This window comes from Equus caballus, chromosome 8, assembly GCF_041296265.1.
Source record: "Equus caballus isolate H_3958 breed thoroughbred chromosome 8, TB-T2T, whole genome shotgun sequence".
Classification (NCBI taxonomy): Eukaryota; Metazoa; Chordata; class Mammalia; order Perissodactyla; family Equidae; genus Equus; species Equus caballus.
The window spans coordinates 43,271,405-43,298,072 of NC_091691.1; the positions used below are offsets into that span (position 1 = coordinate 43,271,405).

General features: G+C 45.9%; 2 long non-coding RNA genes across 5 annotated transcripts in view; both read left to right on the forward strand.

Moving 5' to 3' along the window:
• The window catches only part of LOC111774551 (uncharacterized), a 55,405-nt gene extending 33,002 nt beyond the window's left edge, over positions 1-22,403 (forward strand). For all 4 annotated transcript variants that reach the window (XR_011441429.1, XR_011441428.1, XR_011441432.1 and 1 more), the window contains 2 exons: positions 17,177-17,294; positions 22,099-22,403. This is a non-coding gene — a long non-coding RNA (uncharacterized lncRNA). The remainder of the gene's footprint in view (positions 1-17,176; positions 17,295-22,098) is intronic.
• On the forward strand, positions 708-2,380 carry LOC138925372 (uncharacterized). The gene is made up of 2 exons (XR_011441434.1): positions 708-1,006; positions 1,629-2,380. It is a non-coding gene; the product is annotated as an uncharacterized lncRNA (long non-coding RNA).
• Positions 22,404-26,668: the final 4,265 nt, after the last annotated feature.

Here is a 26,668-nt window from a genome sequence, read left to right on the forward strand (position 1 = left end):
AAAGACTGGGTCGGTTGTGTTTTCGGTCCTGGGAGTGTGGCCTGTCCACGTAACCCCACCAGAGGGACAGCGTCTCTCACAGCTTGGCTAGTTGGGAGAATCTCCCTGGGCTCTGAAGACAAACGGTTAACCAGAGCAAAGTCTCAGAGGGCTTTCAAAAATGCAGCCCCTTTGCAGAGGGGCCTCAAAGCCTCTTCCAGAAGGAGCAGACGCTTATGGGGAGCCTTATCTGTGAGAGCACTCACCAGGAAAAGTTGTAGGTTTAATGCTCTACAAAGGCGCTGCTTTCTTCTCTTCGGCTCTGACTGGAGTTCTTAAGATGGAAGAAAACTGTTGGCCACAGTTCTAAAAACTCCAGATAAAGGCTTTGATTTGTTAATTAAATTTTTACTATCTACATTTGATATCTCAGCCAAATTGTATCCGCCGCAGGAACAAGAAAGTCCCTCACTTCAAAGGGGCGCCCACTCGGTGACCTGTAATTATGGAATTTACTGCGGGGTGAAGCGCTGTCTGGGGTGCACCTGCCGCCCTAGCGCCCCCCAGGCTGCCCCCAGTAACAGCCGCTTGACCGGGTCGATTCCAAAGGGCCCTGACTCTGCACATGCGCACAAGGGCCCAGCCCGCACACCTGCCCCGCGCAGCGCCCGCCCGCAGGTGCGAGCGCCCGCCCCGCCCACCCATACGCCGGCCCCGCCCACCCGCCCACTCTGAAAGATTGGGCCTCCTGGATGTCTCGGTGAAAAATGGCCTCTTTTAGTGAACAAGTTGAAAGGCCGGAGCCACGCTGGGTGAGGTCACCTGCTGGCTGCTGGCTCCAGGCAGGGTCTCACCCTTTCCTGAGAGCTTGACCAGACCCTCCCGCTACTCGGCAGGGGCCACGTCACCCTCTGGCCTTTCGTTCCCTCTGGGACAGGAAGACTGCTAAAGGATATTTAGAGGTCCCTACATAGGGCTGATCACCTGAGAAGAACGCAGTCACCGGGCTGCGCTGGCCAGTTTTTACGTGAGTAGAAAAGAACGCTGCAAATTGACTGTCTGTGGGACTCCGTTTCTACTGTTTGGCCTGAGCTTTGCCTTGACCATAGGCTGAGCAGAGCCAAGTCTTGATCTGAAAACGAGCACTTCTGCAGGGCTTTCTGGTGGACTAATTCCAAGGCAGGCTTCGCTTTTACTAGTTTTTCTTATTTTCCTTCATCTTTATTTTTAAAATTCAATTTTGGCACTATGGTTTTAAATATATATAAAAAACTCTCCAAACCATTCAGGAAAGATGCAAAAGTATAAACAAACTGGTCAAAAAGTACAGAATTCGATTAAAAAAGCAATTTGAGATCTGTGCAATTTTCATAGAATAGACCGAAGCGGATTTTTTTCTCAGACGGAAGGCCTGGTTGTTTTGACTCGTGGTGGACGCAGTCATGACCGTAGAGCTAGTCTGCATAAAGGGGGAATTCATGCCGAGAAGAGGAAATGGGCAGAGAAAAGAAGCGCTTTCTAGTGACTGTGTCCTGCATAAAGGGTACAATCTGACAGGAAGCAAATCGATGTGGAGCTGTTCATCTGGGGCTGAGGATGCGGGCTTGCTGATGGTCAGCTGGGGTCGCCCTCTTGTCTCCCTCCCCCAGACGGAGGCTGCTCACCACCACCCGCCTGCTGCCCTGCTCTCCACGAAGAAGGAGTCTGCTTTCACCTGTTCTTGCCAGGCTTCTTCTGAAAAATGGTGTCTGAGTGTCACTGGGAGACCTTCACCAAGAAGGAGCTTCACCAGGAAGATGTCAGCATGTTCTAATGCAGACCTTGTCACTTGAAGGAAGAACCTTTTTAGCAGCCCCAAACCCTGGTATCCCCTTGCCTGGAAGCCTAAAAGAGAAACCACAACACTAGGTCAGGGAACCATAGAATGCGCAGTGAGGAAGAGAAACCAATGGTAGATGACAGCAGTAGCACTGGGAAGGGTGTGTGCGTGCGTGTGCGTGTGTGTGTGTGTGCGTGTGTGCCGTCATGACACTCAATGTCTTAAAGACCAAAGCGAAATAATCTATTTCAGAACATTCAAATGGATGCTTCTACTACTAGCATTTATTGACACATACATATCCCAGGCTCTGTGCTGAGTAAATTCTTTCCATCTTTTATCCCATGTAATCGTAACAATAATTTGTGAGGCAGGTAATGTTATTGCCATTTACCAATGAGCAAACTGAGGCTTAGGCCATTTTAACAAGGTCACACACACAGTGAGTGGTGATGCCAAGATTTGACCACCAGTCTGTGTCTGTACCTTTCTCTTCTATTTTACACTGTTCCTTAAGATGGAGAGAAGAGGCTTCATAGGAAATAAAAGTGTCTCTTGGATGCAATAAAATGTTGGAAGGTTGAGTTTCTCTTTGCTGAATTGTTTCTGGAATGATGCAGAGTCGGGGAGTAGCCAAGCCCACGTTTGTGTAAACATTAGAAGACATATTCTGTTATTTCCAGTGAATTAAGCTCATTATGCCGGGAATCTCTGCCCTGCCTCCCCAGATGATGACAATACTGTTTATAACTTGGCTGTATCCTGTGAGTAATTTATTTTGTCCAGTTCAAGAAAGAGTAGGTAACTTCAGATCTCAAACAACAAAAATCAGAGAAGAAGGATTACTTATAGGAATAAAGAGAAGAGAATGCAGCAACCCCAAATTCAAAAGCTCAATATGAAATCAATGTGTCTTTTCCGAAATGTGCATGAAGTCAAGAGATTCTAAGCCAGAGAAATGGAGATTGTACTACGACATCCGTAGTCTATTAGTGCTTCCAGAACATCTTCATATAATTGTCAGAATGAAGTCAAAAGTACCTTCAAAACGAAAAATGGTAAAAGAGGCATCGATGTGCTTTGCATGATGAACTTTTTGTGTGACTCGGAATCCAGAGGTTGGTTAACTAACCATGCCTATTGTGAGTTTAACGTGAATATTGTAATTGTGTTTGCCCAAAGCCTGCCCATCTCCTCTTACACACCACCCTTGGTGATTCAGCAGGAAGGCATGACAGAAGGGCAAGGGCAAGGAGAGGGGACTTCCGAGGGGAGACTCTATCCCTAAACCTCGGAGGAGAGACACTTCCTCCAGAGGGTTTTTGCAGCGTGACTTGAGGATGGGGCTTGAGGACGTCCCTGCATGTCCTGATCACCTCTTGCCATGTGAGAGAAAAGCAGACAGTGAAACCTATCTTAACTGCTGTGGTTCATGCTTCCCAAAACATCATGAAAACTTTGGGACTATTTGACTATTTGACATGAGTTTGGTTTCTTATCTGTCCAGTCACTCAGAGATAACAGTGGGAAAGTGAGATTAAGATTCATATCCTCATAAATCCTAGGGAACGGGGTTAAAACTCATTTGAAGTCTCTTTAGTCATCAGCTATGTGAAAGGCCACAAATTAAGATGGATACAGGTGGCCTGGGATCAATGTTGACAGGCCTGGTAACTATCGTCTGCTCTCTCTCTCTCTCCTGGGTCTTTTATGAAGTGATTTGAATGTTCTAATTAAACATGGCAGTGGACTGCTTCCAGACGTCACTCTTCCAAGCTAGAGGAAAGCTTGGGGTTCCAACCTGCAAAGTGTGTACCCAGCAAAGGACTTCTCCCTAACTCACTCTTCCATTCCGGGGAGCAGCTTAATGAGAATACACATGTGCATTTTGACAGATCCTTTCAAATAGTGTCAGTTTGGCATAGGTGGAGTAGAGGAAATCTGCTTGGACACAAGGTTGGGGCAACTCCCCACCCTCAGCCTTCATTCCTGATAACCTTAGGAAGATAATCAGCCAGTTTGACAGGAAAGCCCTGGAAAGGCCATCTTAATGGGCCATTTTAAATGGGAGGAAAAGCAGTTGACTTCCTCCATAACAAAGAGAAGAGATCACAAATGGAGGTATATATGGAGAACAGCCCGGGCAGGGCTGACTGGAGAAGGCACAGGGCAGCACAGCTCTGAGCTTGCAAGGGGAAAGAGGATGAAAACATTAGGCTCAGGAGGTGAGCTTGGCAAGCTGCCTTCGTGGATCAGAAGTGACCTGGCTGGTGGCCTGCAATGACCTCGGCCAGTGTCTTGGAGAGGCTAGGTTCTACCTGCACCCTCTGCAGCCAAATGCCTGAGTGGGAATCCTTGCCCTGCCACTTAGTGTCAGGTAACCTTGGGTAAGGTCATTCATGATCAGAGTATGTTAGTATGTTATCTCCCTTTCTGATAAAGTGGGGCTAGTGATAGCATCCACTCTATAGTGGTTGTTGTAGGGATTAAATGGATTAATACATGTATGTCCTTAGAAGACTCTCTGCTGCATAGTTATCACTTATGTGTCAGTTCGTGTTACTAGATACAGGCTGAATCCTTTTCTCGTGAACTTTACCCATCTCCTTGGCATACCTTTTGGTCAAGCTGAGAGATGGTATGGTAAAAGCAGTCTTCTACCGTAATCAGCCAAACACCTACCCTTGTCCCTTCTGGATTTGGAGGGAATGACATGAACTGGAGAGATGGTCACCCTCCCCTGCTTTCAGGAGACAGGTACACTGCACGATGGGCCAATATGGAAAGACCAGAGGGTCTTTGTGTGGACCAGGACATAGCTCTTAGCTCTCCCTGGAGCCAGTAAGATGAAGAGCATGAGTCTATGTCTCAGCTCTGCCACATACGAGCTGTGTAACCTGTGGCAAGTCATTTTCCCAATCAGTGCTCCAGGTTCATCACTAGGAAAACGGAAATAATAAATGGTGCTTCCCTCCCAAGGCTGTTGGAAGATTAAGTGAGTTAGTACATGTAAAACACTTAAAATAGTCCCTGGTGTGTTGTAAGCATCATATGAATGTTAGTTCTCTCTACTATTATTTTTATCAACTGTGAATAAGAACCTAGGTTCTTGGGGACACAGCTTCTGAATGCCAAGTGGAAGAGTTAGTCTTCATTTCTTAGTGAGCCAATAGATATTTATTTATTTATTTTGGTGAGGAAGATTCACCCTGAGCTAACATCTGTGCCAATCTTCCTCTATTTTGTATGTGGGTTGCCGCCACAGCATGGCCATGGGTGAGTGGTAATGGTCCATGCTCAGGAACTGAACCAGGGCCACTGAAGCAGAACGTGCCAAACTTAGCCACTAGGCCACGGGGCTGGCCCCATAGACATTTAAAAATACTTACTCTGTCAGACACTCTGTTCGACCCTGGGATACAGAGGTGTGCAGGACTCAGGCCTTTGAATAACACGGAGATGGAGAGAGAGAGTAGAGCTGGTGCTTACACAATGAGCAGGTGTTAACCAGGCAGTTAGAGCTGAGGAAAAATAGCAAAACAATGGTGGGTATTTCCCAGTGCATTGGGAACAGCAGTTGTTGGTTTGGGCAGAAGCATGGAGTGGGTGGGGCAGGTGAGGATGAGGATGGAGAAAGAAAAAACCGACTCATGGAGGATCTTTATGCCATGTGGAGTTTGGACTTTGCATTGAGGCAATGGGAAGTCATTGAGGGCATTAAGAGGAGACACAGTATGCTCAAGGTTCTGATTTGGAGTCAGTGTGTAGAGTGGAGAAGGAGATGAGGCTGGAAGCAGAGAGAGCTAAGAGTCCAGGAGAGAAGGCAGCTTGACCTGATCAAGGTGGCTGCATTAGGGGAATGGGGCAAATTCAAGAGCTATTTATAGGTAGTGTTTTAGTGAATAAGAGGTGGACAGTGAAGGAGAGAGAGAGAGAGGAATTGAGGATAAATCTCAGGGTTGTAAAGTTATAGGTATTAGTGAGTTCTTAAATTTTTATTTTATTTTATTTTATTTTTGGTGGTGTTAGGAATAATTCAGAGGCAGGGAAATTTCAGAATGCTGAAGAACAGGATGATTAAAGCAGGCATTAACGTTTGATCGTCCCGGACTGGAGAACTCCTTTTCAGCACCTGAGTTCTTAGCTCTTAGGAGAGCCAATTTCCTACTCGCTTGAAATAAGCATGACCATGTGATTTCCTTTGGCTAACAGAAAAGCATTTTATTTTTGGTGCTCATGTCGCACCTTTCTCTTCCCCTGCCGTGGGAGGGTTGGGAGCCAAGAATACATGGAGGTGCCCTAAGATTGGATCACTGAGCCCACACATGGAACCCAGCTGCCGTGGAGAGCCACTCAGATCTGCAGAGGACTTCGCACGAGCGAGGAATAGCTTTTGTTGTATTAAGCCATTGAGATTTGGGGTTGTCTGTTTCCAGCATAACCTAGCCTATTCTGACTCTATGGTGGTGAGAGAATGAGTGAGATAACGTATATAGAGCACCTTTGACAATGCCTGGCACATACAGTCAACAACGGGCTGCCATTATCTGTATTAGTTGTGACCCTGGCACTAACTTTACTCGTGGCCTGGATCCCTCAACTACCTACCTGAGTCTCGGTTTCCTACTCTATAAAAGGAGTTAGATGAGAGGATCAGTAGAGACCCTTCTAGTACTAAGACCTCGTGGATAAATAAATCTGTGAATGTTGGTAATGGGGAAGAAATGAAAAATGAGGAACTGTGGAGTGTAATACTGGGCAGATCCAAGGAGAAGCAGGAGATCAAGTGGTTAGACTCTCAGTTTCCAGCTGCCCCTGCAGAGATTGTCCTCTTCCTCCTCAGGGTTCGGGGAGGGTGGGGAGAGAAGACCCCGCTGAAGACTCAGAGCTGACCTGAGTCATTGGGTTATTTTTCCCTCTGTAGAATCAACGGGATTTCATAAATTATTTCTTATAAGGTTACAATGTATTAAGAATCCTTGGACACTGAAGTCCTTATCCCTAGGAATAGTAGTCAGGTGGTGGAAAAATCTGGAAGACAGAAGATTCTCAATAAATGTGTTTTTCCTTTCTCCTTCCTTTTCCAAGCTTCATAGCTAATGCCTAGCTATCCTGGTCTGGGAGAAGTGTCTCCTTCCCTTCTGCTCGGACATGTACAAGTACTGCCTTATACGGTCAGTACTCATTTGCATGTACCCTTATATTTACTATTTACTGTCTCTGGCCTTCCATCTGGGAACATTTTCTTCTGCCAGAAGAAAGTATTTCATTTGGTATAGGTCTGCTTGCCACTTGCATACTTTGGCCCTTGTTGGTATAAAAGTGTCTTTATTTAACTTTTACTCTTGAAGAGTATTTTCACCACGTACAGTGTGCTCCCAGGTTGTCAGCTAATTTCCTTCTGTCTTTTCTGCTTTCCATTGCTTTTCTGTTGAAAATCAGTTGCCAGTCTAACTATTGCTCATTTGAAGTTACTGTGTCTTTTTCCTCTGGCTGATCATAAGATTCTTTTTGTCTTTTGAATTTCTTGCAGTTTTATTGTGATATGTCCAGGTGTGCATTTCTTTATATTTATCTTGCTTGGGGTTTGTAGAACTTCTTGATTCTGTGGGTGAATAATTAAAGGATTCATCCTTCTTTCACTTAACAAATATTTGCTGAGCACGTGCCCCAGAGCACTCCCAGTGGTGAGAAATGACCGGAAAGTAGGCAGCCTCAGTATGGAGGATTGCTCCAACTCTAGCGTAAGCACAGGTGCTTCGGGAGCACATTCTGCTGGGCTTGTTGTCTAAGCCAGTCCTGAGGGACACGTAGGGGATCAGCAGGCAATGCACGAGCAGAGGCTGGGAACAGGTGTCTGAATGTAGCATCTGCTCGTGCACGGCCCCCAGAGGAGGGGCACGGAGGGCTTGTGGAACTGCAAGTAGGTCAGTGTGTCTGCACTGCTGGGCGGGAGCCTGAGAGCTCTGAAGGTGAGTGGCCACAGATGAGGCTTGGTTGTCAAGTGCTCAGCTCCAGCTGCAGTATCTCTTTTTGGCTTTAGACAGATATCTACTTCCTCTATGACATCTTGCCTAGGATGATTCAAACCACCTCAAACTCAGTTGGCCAAGGATCTGGCTTGTGTGTCCCAAATCTCAGCCCCCTCCAGAGCCCCAGCCCATGGTTCAGTTGCTCGTGCTAGAGAACTGGGCCTGATTCTCTGCATGGCCTGATGGCCCGGTGTGACTTTGTCCTCTATCTCTGCAGTCTCGTCTCGCATGATGATTTGTTCTTGCCCTCTCCACTCCAGCTACGTTGACCTTCTTTCCAGTTTCTCAAACATGCTCCCTTCTATCACGTAGATTTTACAAGTGATGTTTCCTCTTCCTGGAAAAGCTTCCCCTATTACCTCATCACTTCCTTGGAGAAGCCTTTCAACCCCCACCACATACGCCTTACACATTCTCATCCTGTATCACATTTCCTCTCACAGTGCCAGCCACAGCTTGTAATTAGATATTGATTGCCATGGTTATGTGTGTAAATTTATAAAGGTCACTTTATAAATCCTGATATCGTCTCTCTCTTGATATATATGTATAAATATATATATATTTCATTTTTGTAGGAAAACAACAGCAAAGACAGGTCAGAGACAAGTCAACGTAGAACTTCCTGAAGTGACTTGAGACTGGGGAGTCCTTTGCCTTTGACTGATGCTGTCAGTTGCAGATAGAATTTTCACTAAAGCTGGAGAAGGGCTGACAGCGGAGGTCAGAGAAATCTGGAATGGCCAAGTTAGCAAACACCATTCCCGCTTGGTGGGGCCCCCACCCCCTGCTGAGAGAGCTGTCCACTTAGGCCCCTGTGTTTTCCAAATAGCTTCTGTTTAGTTTTCATCTCTCAAGAAGTAAGCACATGAAAAGATCAGTCATAGGGCAGATTCAGCAGGGTAAACATTAACTAGATATTGATCTGGACTTCTTTCACATCTGATGAGTAATGTGGTGAATGCTCAAGCTGAGTTGTATCTGGCCTGGAAAGTCTATATTGACTTTTGGAAGATTATAAAAGAGAAACAGAAGTTTCCTAAATGGGAACTGTTTTCACACGTGTAGATGGGTTGACTGGTCTGAGTCCCATAGAATAACATGGGCGAACAGGAGAAGACATTGTGAGACTCACCCTGGTCTGTTTTTGTCAAGCAAACCAAAGGGTGCAAAGGAGTTAATTTTTGAAATGACCAAACTCTCTTCCTGACTCGATTAATCTAGCTGGTGCTGCTGCTCACGTCCAGAGTGCTTGCTCTGTGGGAGAGCTCAGGGTGTTTGGCTGATGATCAAGGAGTCAAGGAAGCGATCTCCCTTCTTGTAGGGCCACGGAAGTCCTACTGCAGAAAGGATTCTTACCAGGGGACACAGCATCACTATAGCCACTGTAAGTGTGGGGGCCAACCATGGGCCTGGCAAACCAGGAAGTCACTTTGATTTCACAGAGCTGGGCTTATCAAAGAAAGTCATGCAAAGGAATCCTTTGCACGTTGCTGGAATCTCCCCAGACTTGGCTCCCCTCCTTGGGGTTTTGTTCTTCCAGTCCCTGGGGAGACCACCAACATTCATGTGCTCTGACTCTCCCACCGCATGATGTTGCAAGAGTTATCAACATTTTAAGTCTGTGTATTGAACATGTGAAAAATGCCATTTTTTTCCTCATAGACTGTCTAAAAGACACAAATTGCTTTAGTGATAAGATTGTTTCTGCTCTGATACCCATCCATGGCAAGCCCTCACAGTACTTTCAACAGGGCAGGAGGGGAGGGTCGTCAGCTTTGCTAAGGTTCATGATGTTAATATCATCATTCACCTCTGTAAAACGAAGAGGAAAAACCTTCAGATGCCAAACATTTATTGGCTTCCAAGAATGAGCCCTAATAGTCACTACAGAACCTAAAAATGTCCACATCCAAAATAGTAACCTGCCCAAACTGAGCGCATTTGCTGGATTGCTGATTGCCAATGTCTAGTCAAGAGTGGATTCTGAGGTATCAGTTTTGAGCTCTCTCCCTCCTTGTGTTCTAGATCTGAGCACAGAGGCTGGCCTGAGCCTCCCTTTGCACAGGCTGCATTTTCGTGGAAAAAGCATCGTGCCCTTAACTCAGGAGGGGGTGTTGTCCTGCATACTGACATCCTCGTGAGGGCAGGAGAGTTTCCATTGCTGTTGTTCATTGCCAGACAGGTTGTTTTCATCTGGTTTCAGACAGAGAAGACAAAGTAGTTGTGTCTGTGCATCTTAAAATTCACCCTGCATGAAAAATAATTGTTTACTTCATTTTGTGCCAACTTTTAATGATGAGTTGGTATGTGGATTAAAAGCTCGGGCTTAAGCAATGAGTCTGAGGGAAGCTAAAAGTAATTGGGGGAATGTTGGAGACTTCTGTTGGTAACTTTCATGTTACAGGACCACCCGCTTTGCTGGTGAGGCACAGATTGTCTCTCCTTGAATCCTGCTTCTTGAAATGAAAGGTGAGATTAAATATGTCTGTTCAGGGCATTTTGAAATGAGGTCTTATCAAAATAAGGGAGGTGAACAGGAAGGGAAGGGAGAAAAACAAAAGGTCTAATTTTCTGTATCTCAGTAGGAGTTGAAATGTACTCAGATCAGTAGGGTCAGGAGTTTAGATACTTTCATGCTTGTTAACATCATAAGGAGCTACTGCCGTACATGACATCAACCACTTGCAAGCGAAGCGTGATCAGATATACCCCAGGCCACAGAGAATCTGGAAAGTTTCCTACCCATTCTGCTAGCTAATCTTTTGGAAGGCAATTTATAAGCTCCATTTGATTAGGAAAAGCCTTTCTCTAGTACTTAGGTGGGGGTTGGAAGTCCTTTCATACATTTTCGTAATTAACTTCTGATACCCTAATGGGCACCTCATCCCATCCACATGCACAGATGTATTGAGCACTTATTTGCGAGCCACTGCTTAGGAATGGAATGAGGGACAGAGATGAAGTAGCAGGGCCAGTGTCCCCCGGAGGTGTAAGCCCCAAGCCCTGCTGTGGTGATGCTCAGGGACATGGTTCTGGGCACTTGGGGCACATGCAGCTACCCAATCCAGTGTCAGCCTTGAACAGGAAGGGAAACGCCCCAAGTATGCACAGCCAGTCATCATACAGAAACACCGCCTGAGGCTGTCTGTGTTGACTGCTGTCGCAGCTATTGGTCATCTGCTCAGACACACGCCTGGCCTCACAGGGGTGGGGGCAGGGAACGGACACTTCAGCAAGAAGGCTCTCAAGTCAGAGTGAGACTCTTCCATCCGAAGTCTGATCCCAAAGGCTCTCCGCAGCCCCAGGGCCTAAGCTCCAGGGAGACACTGCCAGCATGCTGACGCTTGAAAGAACAGACAGCTGGAATGAATCAAACCCGAATGAAATCACAGCAGGTCTCACAATTGATACCTGAGCTCTCCATTGGAAACCGAGTCATAAAAAGTACATTGAAGAGGGGCCAAAAGACAGTGTTAAAAACCTAAAAAGAATAAGAAAATGTTTTGAAGAGGAGGAGTTTTTGGAAAAGGAGCCTTGACAAGGATTGCTGGATAATGGATAAGCTAGTTTTCTTTATGTATCATTCAAGTGTAAGTTGTGAGCAAATCTGCTCATGGTTCGTCTTACCCTTGGGAGGAGCAGGTTGGGAGTCATGGCTATCGGCTAGTGGTTCTTAAACTTTTTTGACTGTGACTTCCCCTAACAAATTATTTCACATCCTGTCCTGGTAACATGCTCTCTCTCTCTCTCTTTTAAACACATACAACTTCAGGAAGAATTTCATGCAACCATACTTGCCCTTCCTACACGTTATGCGCTGTGGTATTTTCTCTTCTATTTCTATTCAATCTTTTCATTAATTCAGTAAAATACTGTTCTTCAGTATTTTATCAAATTGATTTCAAATCAAGAGAGTAGATCTTAAAAGTTCTCATCACAAGAAAAAAAATTTGTACCTATGTGTGGTGACGAATGTTAACTAGACTTATTGTGGTGATCAATTCCCAATATGTACCAATATCACATCATTATGCTGTACACCTGAAACTAATATAATGTTATATGTGAGTTATATCTCAATTAAAAAATTGATTTCACATATATTTCATTGTCCCTTAATGTTTTGAAGCCACCATTTGATAATTACGGGTCTTGAGTAGTGTATGTATGTACTGGGTTGCAAAGTAAAATGTATTTCTTACTGTGCGTTGTGGTCAAAAACAGTTGGAAACCACATCTGCGGGGTTAGGAGCCTTGATCCTCTTCCAGATGGTGAAGTTACCTGGAGGAGGCTCGAGGCAGAGGCGGAGGAAGGACTCGCACCAGCAAGTTATTTGAAAAGACGAGAGCTCATCCTCCGGCAGTGGGTCTACCCCTTCTCCATCCAAATGGGCCCTGAAAGAGGAGAAGGGGACGGCCGCTATGGGCCATGCGGGGATTCTGCCTGCTGCCTATTTTGGTGTGTAAAGTTTATTGGAATACAGCCAAGCCATTTTACCTAGTGTGTGTGGCCGCTTTTGTGCTACAACTGCAGAGGTAAATAGTTGCAACAGAGTCCATGCAAAGCCAAAAAATACTTAGTATCTGGCACTTTACAGAGAAAATTTGCCAACCCCCATCAGCGTCTCAGGATGTCTGCCCTTCCACAAGCGCCTCTCAGGTTGCAGGCTGCCCTTTCCCGGCACCTCTTCCAATCTGTCCTTGATGATCAGTTACCCTTGAATAACAATTTTGGGCTCAATGTGGGCCATTGCAGACAGAGTCCCCTCCCCACTTCCCACCCTCCTGGATAGGTGGCTACTGGGGGAACAACTTCCCACAAAAATCCGGGGCTTTGCACTCCAGGTGGGTTATCCGGAAGCAGATACTGAGATTGAGTATGGGGTGCAAGAGGAGCTCCTGTGGAAAGAAAGGTGAAGAAGCAGGACTGGGCAGAAGGAAAAGCTGGACTGCACTGCAGGTCTGACGAAGCCTCAGCCCACCCGACAGGGAGCGCTGGAGCCAGAGTCGGCCTCAGGGGCTCATCTCTGCGCCAGCCTTGTCAGTCAGCCGGCCTGGTCAAGGGGACTGCCCCGGCCTGGCGCCACCTCAGGTGAGGCCACTCTCTGCAGCCCAGGCCATTCGCCCTGCCAATGGGCAGTAAGTCCTTCCTGAGCGGCGATCTGGGCCGTGCGTCTGAGCGTCCCGCTGTCTGCCTCTTGTGCCGCTCGACAGACTTCCCTGTACTCTTGGGGAGCAGCTCCTCCGTGCTCTGGTGCGCCTCTCTTCCTCAGGGGAAGCTAGAGGGAGATTTATGGGAGACATTACAGCGCCCACTTCAGTGCTGGGCCTCCTGGTTTACCACCTCTGCTCTCGGTCTGGGGTCCCCTTGCTCTCAGCCACAACCTCTGCAGTCTTGGTGTCTCACCCGGTGACGTGACTCAGACCCTCATTCCTGAGGGACCCAAGGTCTCTGTCACTGTGCTGTTCTCCAGCCAGATTTGCTGTTACCGTCCATGTACAGTCACACGGAGGCAAGAACGCACACAGGGAGGCCAGAGTGGGTCACCTGGAAGACCATGTGTAACAGTGCCCAGCCTCTCCCTGATGACCAGGGTGGTGGCTCCTCTGCTTGATTGTCCAGGTGGCCATCAAGCTCATAATTTGGTGAGACTCCAGTGATGGTCCCCAGGTGAAAGTGAGCCCGCTTGGGGACCAAGACCTGTTGCCCTGCAGAGCCCAGCTTGTGGGCATGGGAAATAAACATTCCCCCAGTGTGTCATTGGGGGTGACAGCAAGTGGGGCCACTTTTGCTTCTACCCCTTGACTCTTGGACCCATATATTCTTCATTTGGAGGTGCCACATAAAGATTTTCAATTTGGTGTGTCCCTGTGTCCCTGGAATAGCACCCTGTCCTTGCAGAGTGTTCCTTCTGAGCTGGCCTTCCAGCTGTGCCCTCAGCAGGCTGTTCCAATGCTTCCACCTGGGAGGTGAGATATGTGATGCAGACTGTGGAGCTCATGGTCGTAGGCCCAGTCCCACACCTTCTGTGCCGCTCTGTGGGTCCCTGGGCCTGAAGCTCTCCTATGTGGGCTCCCTTGCCAGATCCAATGCTGCATAAACCCTGGATAGTGGAGCTGGCCGAGGCTCTGCGGACCGGAGAGTCAAAGCTAAACCCAGAATGCAGGTCTATTCCTGTGAGAACGAACCACTGGCTCTTCCAGGATGAACGACACGTCACGTAGTCAACTTGCCACTAAGAAGAAGATACGAGAAATGGTGTCACACAGGGAGCTCAGCGTCAGTCTCTCTTGCTGGCAGACTGGGTGTTCATCAGTGGCGGCAGCAGCTGGATAAGCCTTGGTGAGCGGGGTCCCTGCCGCTGGGCCGGGAGCAGCTTCCATCGTGCTGGCCCTGGAATGGCTGATGACAGAGTCACTTTGTCTACTTTGTTCAGTGCCGCGACCATGGTGCGTGCTCTTCGGAGGTCATGTGACACTCATGACACAAAGATCTTCACATTCACTGCCCACTCCCACGTATCCACTCACCTGCCCCTCACTATTTCTATGGCCATGCCACCAAGCATCTCACAAGAGAGAACTAAAATCAGAGACATTAATAAACGTAGGCGACACGTTAGTGTCCCTTGTTTCTCTAAGGGGCGGTGGAAGAAGTTCCCAGTTATGAGTATAAGTTCACACGGTGGCAGTTTTTCTGCTCTGGAAAACCGAGGAGGGAGCTTTCCTGTATGACACCTCCACTGGATGTATTTGTGACAGTCAGTGGTTTCCATCAGATTATAAACGAGGCTACTTTCCTTGACAAGGTAGTTCAACTGATGAGAGGCTGTGCGAGTAGCTTCGACTTCAAGGAGGAGTAACTCTCTCAGGGTGGTCTGTGGGCATCAGCAACGGTGCGCTTTGCGGTGCAGTAGGGATCCTCAGCCTTGGGACTATTGACATTTTGGGCTGGGTAATTCTTTGCTGTGTGCTGTTGTGGACTGAATGTTTGTGTCCCCCCAAAATCCACATATTGAAGTCCTCACCCCCCAATGTGATGGTATTTGGAAGTGGGGCCTTTAGGAGGCGATTGGGATGGCTTTAGTGCCCTTATAAGAAGAGACATTAAAGAGGTTGCTGTCTCTTTCTCTGTTCACCATGTGAAGACACGGTGAGAAGGCAGCTGTCTGCATGCGAGAAAGAGAGCTCTCACCAAAACCCAAACCCTGCAGGAGCTTGCTCTTGGACTTTCCAGCCCCCAGAACTGTGAGAAAATCTACTTCCTCCATTTGAGCGCCCCAGTCTGTGGTATTTGTTGGCAGCCTGAGCCAGCACACGTGCATTGTAGGAAGTTTGGCAACATCTCTGGTTTCTACCCCCGAATGCCAGTAGCATTCCCCCAGTAGTGACGATTAAAACGTCCTGGACATTGCCAAATGTCCCCTGAGGGGCAAAACTGCCCCAGTTGAGACCCAGCGGGGTGCACACCAGGAGTGTGTCTCTGGTTTCATGTCGTTTAGCCTATATGAGTTCTGTGGGTTGGGAAAGAATGAAAGGGGGCTTCGTCCTGGGAAGTGGCCCTCACTTGCCCACTTCTGGAGTCTCATTTGGTGGCACTATGACAACCTGAAGGTAGCTGAAGAAGAAATGCCTGTAACGAATGGGAACTACAACAAAACAAGGCACAGGTAGCACCCTCGGGGGCTCCTTTAGAGCTCCACAGCACTTCAAAGGACAGAGCTTGTGGTCCACACGGTCCTTCTGCTCCTCCTTCCCTAAGTGCTCTGCCGTGCTGGCTGGCAGAGAAACAAAGCTTAGTACCATTAATGACCTGGTTTCTTTCAAAGTTTCAAAAATATTGTCTTGATTTGGCCATTGTTACTCACATGGAAAATTCTGGCAAATAGATTTTGGAGAAGCTCTTTTTTAGACAAGTTTGGATGAGAAAAGCTTTGAAATTTGGACTAAAATCAGAGGGGAGACTCTGGTTAATTGCCTTTAAATTACCTGGGACTTTTGAGATGCTGAAGACAGAAAATATTCCATAGATGTATCCTGAGAAATCATTTCTGTCTGAGGTGCTTTGGCTCAGCTGACCTTCCAAGAAAGGGATGATGTGTCTATTTCCAATCGAACTTTCCCCCAAAATGGACATAACAATTGTAATATTTCATAACTTCCATCAGGTTATGAGTTTTAAGCATGGTCTCTGCTCTTTTCCAGATGTTTCTGGGACCATGAGAAATACAAAGTCACGTTCAGAGTTTATGGACAGGAAGGCACCACACAACACATGTGTGGATTGTTCCTTGGAGACCCCCGCAAGGTGATGGGCACCTGAGTCTGCAGACCCCACCCCCTCACAGCCACCATGAACACACGCATGGGCCAGACCCAGGGCTGTGCAGACCTCTCTCTGCTGCTTCCTGGTTTCCTTATAGTCTTGATTACAAAAGTTGAGTTTCAGAAGTGGCCAGCACTTTCTTTCCATGGTCTCTCTTCTCTGCCTCCCAGACTCTATTGATCCATCAGCTCTTCCCTTTTCTCAGCAGCTGTGTCTGGTGGGAGTCACTCGCTGCGAGATGCCCACAGCACAGGACCTTGGGTGGATGGGGTTGCACCTTGTCTCCTGTGTTTGTTGTTGTCTCTATTGATTTTTATTGCATCCTTGCTGAGCCTGAAAAGTCTGTTTGCCCTCGCTCTCCCAACACCATCTGTGGCACTGTCCTGTCCAGTCCTGGTACACGGAGATGCTTTGGTGAATGGCCCAACTCATTCGATTGTGGGCCACTGTGCCCAGTGTCCTCCTGCTTCCTGTTCTTTGACCTTTTCCTGCTCTGTAGGGCCTCTTCCCTCTCCCGGGCCTCAGGTCTCTCAACTTTTGGTCTCGTCTGCTCTCCAGGAGCCATTGCTCTGACCTGCCTCCCGCTGGGTGTTCACCCACTCCCACTTCCTTTTCCTTCAAGACTTGTCCTCGGGCATGTCACTGAGTCTGGCCAACATGGGCAAAAGTGAGGCCTGGCAGGCCTAGATGCTAAAAAACTTCCAAAATGTGATCTTCTCTGCTCTCTCCTCTTTTCTGACCAGATGTAGAGAACCCAGGGGGAGACTTTAAGAGGTGAAGATGGAGACGAAAGATGGAGGAGAGTAGGTCCCGGGTTCCTGGATGACTCTAGGAGTCAAAACACCCCAAACCATCCCTATCTCCTCTGCTGATCCACATGGGCAAAATGCAAACTTCCGTTGGGTCGAGCCCCTAAGATCTGGTAGTTGTTTGTTACAATAATTAGTCTACCCTGATTCATGCCCCGTCACTCCCCAAAGTCACCTCAAGCCGCTGATTGCTTTTTCTTACCTGCAGGCGCTGGACCAGCTTCCCTGGGGTTCCCAGATGCTGAGGGAGCTCTGTGCTCTGTGAGCTCATCTCCATGGCAGCTCGGGTTCTGCATTGGTCTTGACCCATTTCTTCAGTGCCGTAGGTGAGATCTCTCCCTCCCCCACATTTCCTTTATTTAAAAATTTTATACTATTTGCACTGGCAACATACATGTAGATTCCAATACTATGCTCCTAACCCGGAGCTTGCCTCCCTTGTTCTAAACATTGGCTGTGGCTCCAGGATGCCTGCACGCCTCTCTAGTTGTAGCGTTCGGGGTTTCTGGGTGCCCCACCATTGGCCGGCCCCCTCAGAGCCCTGACACCAGGCTGCCATGGGCCTGAACTGAACCCCACCAGTTCCAGCTCCTTCTCTGCACAGGCAGCCCCAGCACTGTCACAGTTATACCCACTTCCTGTAACACCCACCTTCCATAAAGGCCCCGACATAGGCAGTGACTCTCAGAGGGCAGTGGCTACCCTCTCAGGGGTCAGGGGAGCTCTAACAGGCAGGGAACAGACGTCTCTGGAAGGGCCGAATATCCCCACAGGGAAGGCTTGGCTTCCGTGTGGAGGCATCTCTGAACGTGTTTACACTTACGTGGACCTGTGCTCCAGTGTGTTTGTGTGCATGTGGACGTGTGCTCTGAGTGTGTTTGGGCCTGGTGGAGGTGTGCTCTGAGTATGTTTGTGCTGTGTGGAGGTGTGTTCTGATTGTGATTGTGTCCATGGGGAGGTGTGCCTTGAGTGTGTTTGTGTTCATGTGGAGGTGTGCCTTGAGTGTGTTTATGTCCATGTGGAGGTGTGCTCTGAGTGTGTTTGCGCTGTGTGGAGGTGTGCCCTGAGTGTGTTTGGGTCCATGTGGAGGTGTGCTCTGATTGTGTTTGTGTCCATGTGGAGGTGTGCTCTGATTGTGTTTGTGTCCATGTGGAGGTGTGCTCTGAGTGTGTTTGTGTCCATGTGGAGGTGTGCTCTGAGTGTGTTTGTGTCCATGTGGAGGTGTGCTCTGAGGGTGTTTGTGTCCATGTGGTGGTGTGCTCTGATTGTCTTTGTGTCCATGTGGAGGTGTGCTCTGAGGGTGTTTGTGTCCATGTGGAGGTGTGCTCTGAGTGTGTTTGGGTCCATGTGGAGGTGTGCTCTGATTGTGTTTGGGTCCATGTGGAGGTGTGCTCTGAGTGTACACCCCGGCCTGCTGAGGGCCTCCACAGCCACTCTCCCTCCTGGAATCTGTCCTCCTCAGTCTGCAGTAAACTGCCACTTTTGTTACACCCCAGATTTAATACAACTCTTTAAAAATGTTTCCTTTTGGTCTTTAATTGAATTAAATCTTTTTTTTTTACTAAACCTTGCTGTGTTATGCTCAGTGTGGAGAAGTGGAGAAACCAGATAAAGACCTGGGCCCTGTCTTTGAGGAGCTCACCACTTAGCAGGAGGGAAAGAGACATGTGTACCAGGGACCCCAATGTAATGTGGAATGTAAAACATTTGGCACAAAAATATAAACCAAATGCTATAGGAAAAGGCACAATTAGTGTCTGGCATGCCTGACAGGACCGGGTGCACTCTGTGATTTGGGGCTAAATTCCTTTGGAGGACTGTCTTATTGCTCTCTCGGATCACGGCAGATGGCTTGGTTTCTTTTCAACGCACTCTGCACGTTTCTCTTTGCTCCCAGGCTGAGCTGTCTTGGGCATCACTGGGATAAAGGCTTTCATGAAACCAGGCTTCCTCGGCAGCTCCCAGGCCTGTGCTCTCTAATCCTCCCGGGATGTGAACCTGCTCACCTCCCTTTGATCTGGTCACGTCACCTGCCTCCAGCACGCTCAGCTCTGCGTAGATCCGAGGGCTGCTGCCTTCAGTGCCTGTGGCTGCTCAGATCAGTGTGTGGACATCTGTTTCCCAGGCGAAACACAGCGCCGGCTGCAGTGGCTGGATGTGGGATTGGACAGGCACACAGAAAAACGTAGAAATCATGCCAGTAGTAACCATAACAGTAATTAATAGTCAGGATAATAATCATCTAGCCGCAGTGGCAATACACTTGAAAGAATTTTCCTTGGGTATCTTTTTTAATGTCCTAGATGAGACAGGAAGGTTGGGCTTTTGAAGATATAAAAGAAACCCCAAAAGGACAGATCTGTGATCAATGTCAATTTCGCTCGTGCTAATGACTACCTGTTGTAAACTTGGCACCATTTTTTTGCTGGACATTTTTTTTTTTTTTGAAGTGGTTGAAAAGAAAAGTGTAAATGTGGAAAATGGATTGATGAGGACAAACTGTGGGGCCCTGCTTCACTCGTGGACTCTGGCGTCTCCTTGCCTCAAGATGGGGGACACATGACCTCTGCTGGCTCCACACTTCCTGGTTTTTAAGGATCCACACAGACCTTGTGACGATTTTAAGGAATATGGGCCATGAACTTTCAGCGTGTCACGTCTGACTCCAAGTTTGTGCTCCTCTCCTCATAAGCCAGGTGTCCCCCTTGGGGCTAGAACCAGCTTCCATTTCTCGGCACTGTGGGATCACAGGGGTCTCCGTCTTTCCCTCAGTCTTTCTGTTTGCTCTTGAAACCGGACGCTTATTCCAGCCTCTCTAGCACTGAGATCCCTTCCTTTTCATTGCAGTAATGTGCTTACTCAAGCTTCCATCGCACAAGTCCAGAGCAGGGCCCAGCTGCCTGCTGACAGACTCCCAGGCTGACGCCGCTCCGCCCGGCCTGGATTCCTGCTTGTCCTCCTCCAGTCACCCGACAGGACAGCATCAGGATGAGAGTGAACACCTGGACTAGCCCCTGTTGCCTGTGGCTGGGTCCTCTAGATGCTTGTCTGGCTTTCTAACTTCTCAGCTTCTGTGGCGGGGCCTAGGCGGCAGCGTCTGTGGGTTGGCTCTGCTTTATACATGCCTCATTTTCTATAATTATAGAAAAGTCCCAGTTTTGGATGGGATGTGGCTGCCCAGAATAAAGGCATTTCCCAGCCTCCTTTGCAGCTCCCATGTGTACAGCAGTAATACGGGCAATCCCTTCAGACCAGGGACTGGCAAACTTTTACTGTAAGGGGCTAGTTTGTAAATATTTTAAGATTTGCAGGCTATACACTCTCTGTCACAGGTACTCCTCTCTGCCACTGTAGTGTGAAAGCAGTCACGCTAAGTGAGTGAGCGTGGTTGTGTGCCAAGAAAACTTTCCTTACAAGAACAAGCTGAGGGCCAGATTTGGCTCATTGGCTTCTGGTTTGCCAATCTCTACTCTAGACAAATACTCCAGGCAGACAGAATGACAAGACAGAAGGGGCGCAGGTCCCTGACACCTTGACGTCCCATATCTGCTCTGGATTGCTTCCATCTAGACTTTTATGAGAGAGAAATAAATGTCTCTCTTGCTTAAGCTTCTGTTTTTATTCTCTGTTTGTGGTAGATTAAAGATGATTCCAAATTCTTTGTTCCTCCTCCCATTGAGAAGTGGAGTCTAATTTCCCCTCCCCCTGAATCTGCCTAAATGATTTCTTTGACCAATAGAACGTGTGGAAGTGATGTTCTGTGACTTCTGAGGGCAGGCCTTAAGAAGCCTTGCAGCTTCTACCCAGCATCTTGGGACTTTCCTTTGGGTCCCTGAGCTGTCATGAAGGAATTCCGACCACCCCGAGAGTGCCATGCCGAGGGGCCACACGGGAGCTCTGGTGGACAGTCCCAGCTGAGCCAGCCTTCTGTTCATCCTGCCCAAAGGCTGCTTGGACTATCCAGACCAGCTCATCCCCCCTTGAGTGACTTCTATTGATGCCATGTGGAACAGAAAAGATCGGCCGAGCCCTGCTTGAACTCTGGACCCACGAAATTATGAGATAGAGTGAAATGGTTGTTTTCAGCCATTTAAAACTTTAAGATTTAGAGAAGTGACGTCAGTGCCTCTCCTCCCCCGTGGGCGGGGCTCACCTTCCGCCTCGCCCATTCTGTTTCTTTCCTCCTGCTCCTCTCTTGCCACATCCAGCCCTGAGAAGGAACACATTTAAGAAGCTAGAGAAATGATTTGCTTTTTAAAATACTGAATGAAATATGGGCTCTATTGAGTCCTAATTATAGAGGAGATGAAATTAAACAAGTTCTAGAGGAAATAACAATAAGGCTGTGGGGCAGGATACCATCGCCAAACAGTGCTTCAATTCCTGATTTGTTCTCTAAACTCTGCCACTCTCCGTGGGTGGAAGCTGAGGAAGCGTGGGCTTTGGAGTTAGACGCAGTTTTGATTATTGGCTCAATCCTTGTCAGCCAGGTAACCCTGGGTATTTTATTTGACTACTCCAGAACTTTGTGCCCTGGTTTTAAAAATGGAAATAATATTATTTACCTCAAAGCAGTGTTGTGCGGATTAAATATGCTAATATACACAAATATCTGGCAAACCAGTGGTCAGTGAACATAGTTTCCTCTATGATTCAAGCAGCTTCTACTCTGTGCTGTCCACCAGCCACATGTGGCTGCCGAGCATTTGAAATGCGGCCTGAATTAAAATGTGCTATCAGGGTAGAATAAGCACTGGATTTTGAAGACTTTGTGCAAAAAAAAAGAGAAGGCAAAATATTTAATTTTAAAATATTGATTGAACGATAAAAGAATACTATTTTGTATATATTTGGGTAAGTATAGTATATTATTAAAATCAATTTTGCTAGTTGCTTTTTATAGTTTTCATATGGCTATTTAAAAAGTTTAGAATTATGTATATGACTCACATTAATGGCTTGCATTATATTTCTACTGGATAGTGCTGTTCTGGATGGCTAGAAATCTAAGCTAGTTTTAGGACACTTTTTGAGTGAGGGTGTCATTCTCTCATCTCTACACACATTTACTATCTATGTGTGGCAGAAATTTCTAGTGTCCTTACATATCTGTTTCTCTTCTTATTCCAGGCACACGGGAAGACTACCATTCTGTGCAGCAGCATTTAACTATGGTGAGGCCTCCAGCACTTGCATCCTCTGCTGAGCTGACCGCGGAGGGGCGGCCTCTCAGCCTGCTGTCCTGAGTCACGGCCTGGAGGGCGGATGTTCTGGAGAGATGCCTGGACCTGGAGTAGAATTTGCTTGAATGAAAAATAAACCATTGTCTTGTTAAGACATTGAGATTTTGTTGTTTGTTTTATTGATTTTGTTGTTTGTGGCAAGAGCATAACCCAACTTCTCTTGATTAATAAATGTGTTTTCTGATTAACAAATTTAAATGCTCACCTTGAATTTTTTCTCTGTTTTACTCTCTGTGTGTACACACAAAGAGAATTTTGAAAAAGTAGGTTAAACAAAGTAGATTTTTGATGGTGTGTAATAGGGGAAAAAAGCTTGGCTGGGAAATATAAATCTATGGAAAATGTTGGAAAAACAGTGAGAAGTAGTGTTGTCTAATAAAAATTAAAGAATTCAATTCAAGTCCATCTCGTCTTATTCTTGGACATTAACAGAGTACAGAAAAATCACAGAATTGAGTGGGAATATTCTAATACGAACCCCAGGTAAGAAGTTTACAGGTAGTGTGAAAAATGCTGAGAAAATCAGAATGTCCACAAATGTTGTGGTTTCTCTCTTTGGAAATAGCGTTGGCACCTCTGGGCTAAGAGATATAACTGGCTTTCCAAGAAGATATCAATTTCTGGAATCACTGGAAGTCAATTTTGAAGTAGGCCAAATCTATCATAATCCTCCTAATGGATTTCGCTTTGTCTCTTCCCTCCCATTTGGAAATTTACTTGGTTGTGGTAAGGTACAAACTTTCAATTATAAAATAAATAAGTTTAGCATGTAATGTACAGCACGATGACTGTAGTTAACACTGCTGTATAATATATATGGAAGTTCTTAAGAGAGCAGATCCTAAGAGTTCTCCTCACAAGGAGAAAAATACTGTTTTTTTCTTTTTGTATTTATGTGAGATCTGGATGTTAACTAGACCTCTTGTGGTAATAATTTCATGATCTATGTAAGTGAAATCATAATGCTGTACACTTTAAACTTACACAGTGCTGTATATGAGTTACATCTCAGTAAAACTGGAAAAGAAAGAAAGAAATTCTACTTGGGATTTCTTGTATAATTTGAAGTTAGCAGCCAAGGATTAGGACTTGAGTTCTGAAGAGAACTCTTCCCTACTCACTTCCTTATCACATCTCCTTCCAAAAGAGAATGCGGCCATGGGGCGCTCGTCAAAGAACAGGGGCAGGGGTGGGGGGACTGCCCTCGTTGCTTCTGAGTGGAGTAAAGAAGTCTGGCCATTCTGGATATGAAATGAATGCTAAGTCTCCACACTGATGATGATTGCGCAGAACTTGGCTAAGACACAAACCCAAGTTCAATCATCTGTAAACACAAATCCATGACGGCACTAGAAACATGTGACTGACATAGCCGTCAAATGAAAATGTAAAAACTTCTGTTGTTTTTAAGAAGCAGGAAGTTGAGTAGGATGTTCCTAATAGAGGGAAGACTAAAGAAACCACAGAGCAAACACAAAGTTTGTTTACAGGGTCCTTTTTGAGAAAGTATGGTTCCCCATCTGAGGACGCTTCACTTCTGATCTTGTTAGGTCCACAAGCATAGCCAGGCAACAGGAAGTCACGGCGGCTCCTTGACTGTTGCTGTAGGGCAGCCACTGCACTTCTTAAAAAGGAACCGAGAACATAGCGGAGTCCCTCACAGCAATTCACATGCCAGCAAGAAAATTATAGACCGTCTAAAAATAATTAGAAACAATTTGCCAATAATTCTTAACCTCCATACATTTTCTTTTGGTGTTAGAACAATTTGATTTAGTGAATTTATTCTTTTTTATTCTTTGAATTGTAAAAATAATATTTTAAATATTTAAAACAGCAAAAATTATTTAAGATTTTAAGAATGCTTTCACGTTTCTAGTATTTGTTCATATGTAAACTTATTATTAGATGGTTGCACGAAAAATTTGTGTTCTTTCCTTACATTTATCATAAAAATTCCCCAATGTTACATAATCTTTATAATTATAATTTTTTGATGGCTAAATAATAGAAATAAAGCATATTTACTGCAATTTACTTGACCATGTTGGGCATTTAGATTGTCTCCAATGTTGTGCTAGAATAGGAAACTTGAATAAACATGTCATAGATGACAATTTTAGCCTCCTCTGAGCTCACCTGCCCATGGGGGTCCCCACTACCAACTCCTCTGCTCACGCTGCTGTGCGACTCTGGCCTGCACCTGACCGCTGTCCTCAGAGCTGATTATCCCCATGTTCTTTCTCCCGAGTCTTGCTCTCGAACTTAGTGTCCTGATTTGAGCTAAAATCCTAATATTAGTCAGTGTCCACGAGGAAAGCCTGTGCTAACAATACCCCCACATCTCACTGCCTTCCAACAGCAAAAGCTCACTTTTACTTATTTTAGCTGTTGGTGAGGAGGTAGATTTAGTCTCTTCACAAAAAGACCAGAGAATGAATGCGCCCTGAGAGAGAGAACAGTGCTTACCCGCTCCTCGAAGAAACGATCGGACCGGATTTGTGTCTCAGGACTGGGAATTAAAGCATGGAAGTCACCGTGAGCGTGTTCAGATGGATGGGGCCATCGGCACTTTGTGCTCCTCTGTGAGGGCAAGAAGGGCACGGTGGAGGTCTCTCCTTTCTTCCTTTTCCTCTGCACCTGGGAGCTCCGCCCGAGGGGCCCAGCAGCCCTGGACATGTTCCAGGTCCTCTTTGGAATCCTACCCCAGGGGAGGATCCTGGTATGAATGAGCTCAACTTGTATCAGAGGAATAAAATGAGCTAGCCCGGAACCCATTTATAGTGTTTATTAATTTTTCCATTTCCCTCACTATTTATAATATAAACAAGAATACAATGATGGGAAAACTTTGTCAAGTGTCGGATAAACCCGGAATGAAATACCACAATGACCCGTGGAATAGTAACTATTTTCTAGTTTACTGCAGCAACACAAAGGTATTTAAAACATTATCAACATTTGAGGTATCACTTGAAGGACAACTAACAATCACTGTGTAGATTTCTTGTCTGTCTGTTTCTCTTCGTTTCGTTTGTTTTTGAACTTTTAGGCAAAAAAAAAAGAACAAGAAACAGGCACCTTTTCTCCTCTGTTGCCTTAGGCCTCCTGGAAAAGCCTCCCAATGATTTCCTGTGGGACAGAAGCGTCTAGAAGCCTCCTCCCCTGGCGGAGGTGCTGAGAGTGGCAGTGGACAAGCGCGGCCCTTGAGTGCTGGTGCGGGCCTGCGTGCTGTGACTGTGAGCTGGGACGGACTTTTCCCAGGGTCAGATGGAACCTTTTTTATGCCATGAATCATTCAGGTAACAGAAGCAACAGCAGCAGTCACAAACAATGCATTTCAAAACCAACAAGGCATTTTGATTACATTTCAAGATTTAATTAGATTCTGAGATATTTTAATTAATTGGAACATATTCCACATAGACTTCTCTCATATCTGAAAAAAAATGAAAGAAACCTGGATCTCTCACTGCTCTCTCTGCCCAAGGATAGGTAGGCAACAACTTTTTACTGTCTTTCAAGATGAATTTCAAGCCATCCATGCATTCCTGCATCAAATGTAACATATTTTATGATTTAGTCTGTTTTTTCATACTGTTAACTTAATTTGCCAATTTTTTATTTGAAACTTTTGCATATTTTCAAAAATGTGACTGGGCTGTAATTTTTTTGTGCTTCACTCCCCTGTAAAGCCACTGAAGTCTGGTGTCTTTTGGGTGTGAGACTTTTGACTTCTAGATCAATTTCTGTAAGGCTTGTGTGTTTATTTGGGTTTTCTATTTCTTCTTGAATAAAATCTGTATTACTATTTATATTTAAATTAAATTTATGTGTAACTTTCTTTGTATTTTTCCAAAAAGTTGCCCATCTCTTCCAAATTTTAAAATTTGTTGGCAGGAAATTATTCATAGTATCTTCTTGTGATTTTTTGAATCTTCATGGTATCCACTTTCACACTACTAATATCCATTATTGTGTTGTTTTTTCTCTTTGTCTAGATGAGTCTGGCTAGATATTTGTCCTACTTAGTTTTTTTCAAAAGATCAGCTCTTTTTGTCGATCTCTATTATATATTTGTTTCCTATTTCATCAGTACTAGTTCCTACCTTTATTAGTTACATCCCATACCCACTTTAGGTTTACTTTGTTGTTCTTTTTTAAAGCTTTTGAATTGAGCAATTAGTCCATTGACACAAATTTGTTATTTTTGTTTTTTAACACATGGTCAATAAATTTTCCTTTATGTACTACTTTTAATAGGTATTTAAGTACTTTCCTTTCCATTCTAAATATTTTGTAATTTCTATTATAGGTTTTTCTTAATCTGGAGTTATGTAGGAGTGCAATTTTAGTGTTTTCAAATATATTTATTTAGCCAAGCTTTAAATGTGGATTTCTAATATAATTGCGAGTTTGTCAGAGAAAATTCTCTGACATTTATTAACCTTTCTTTT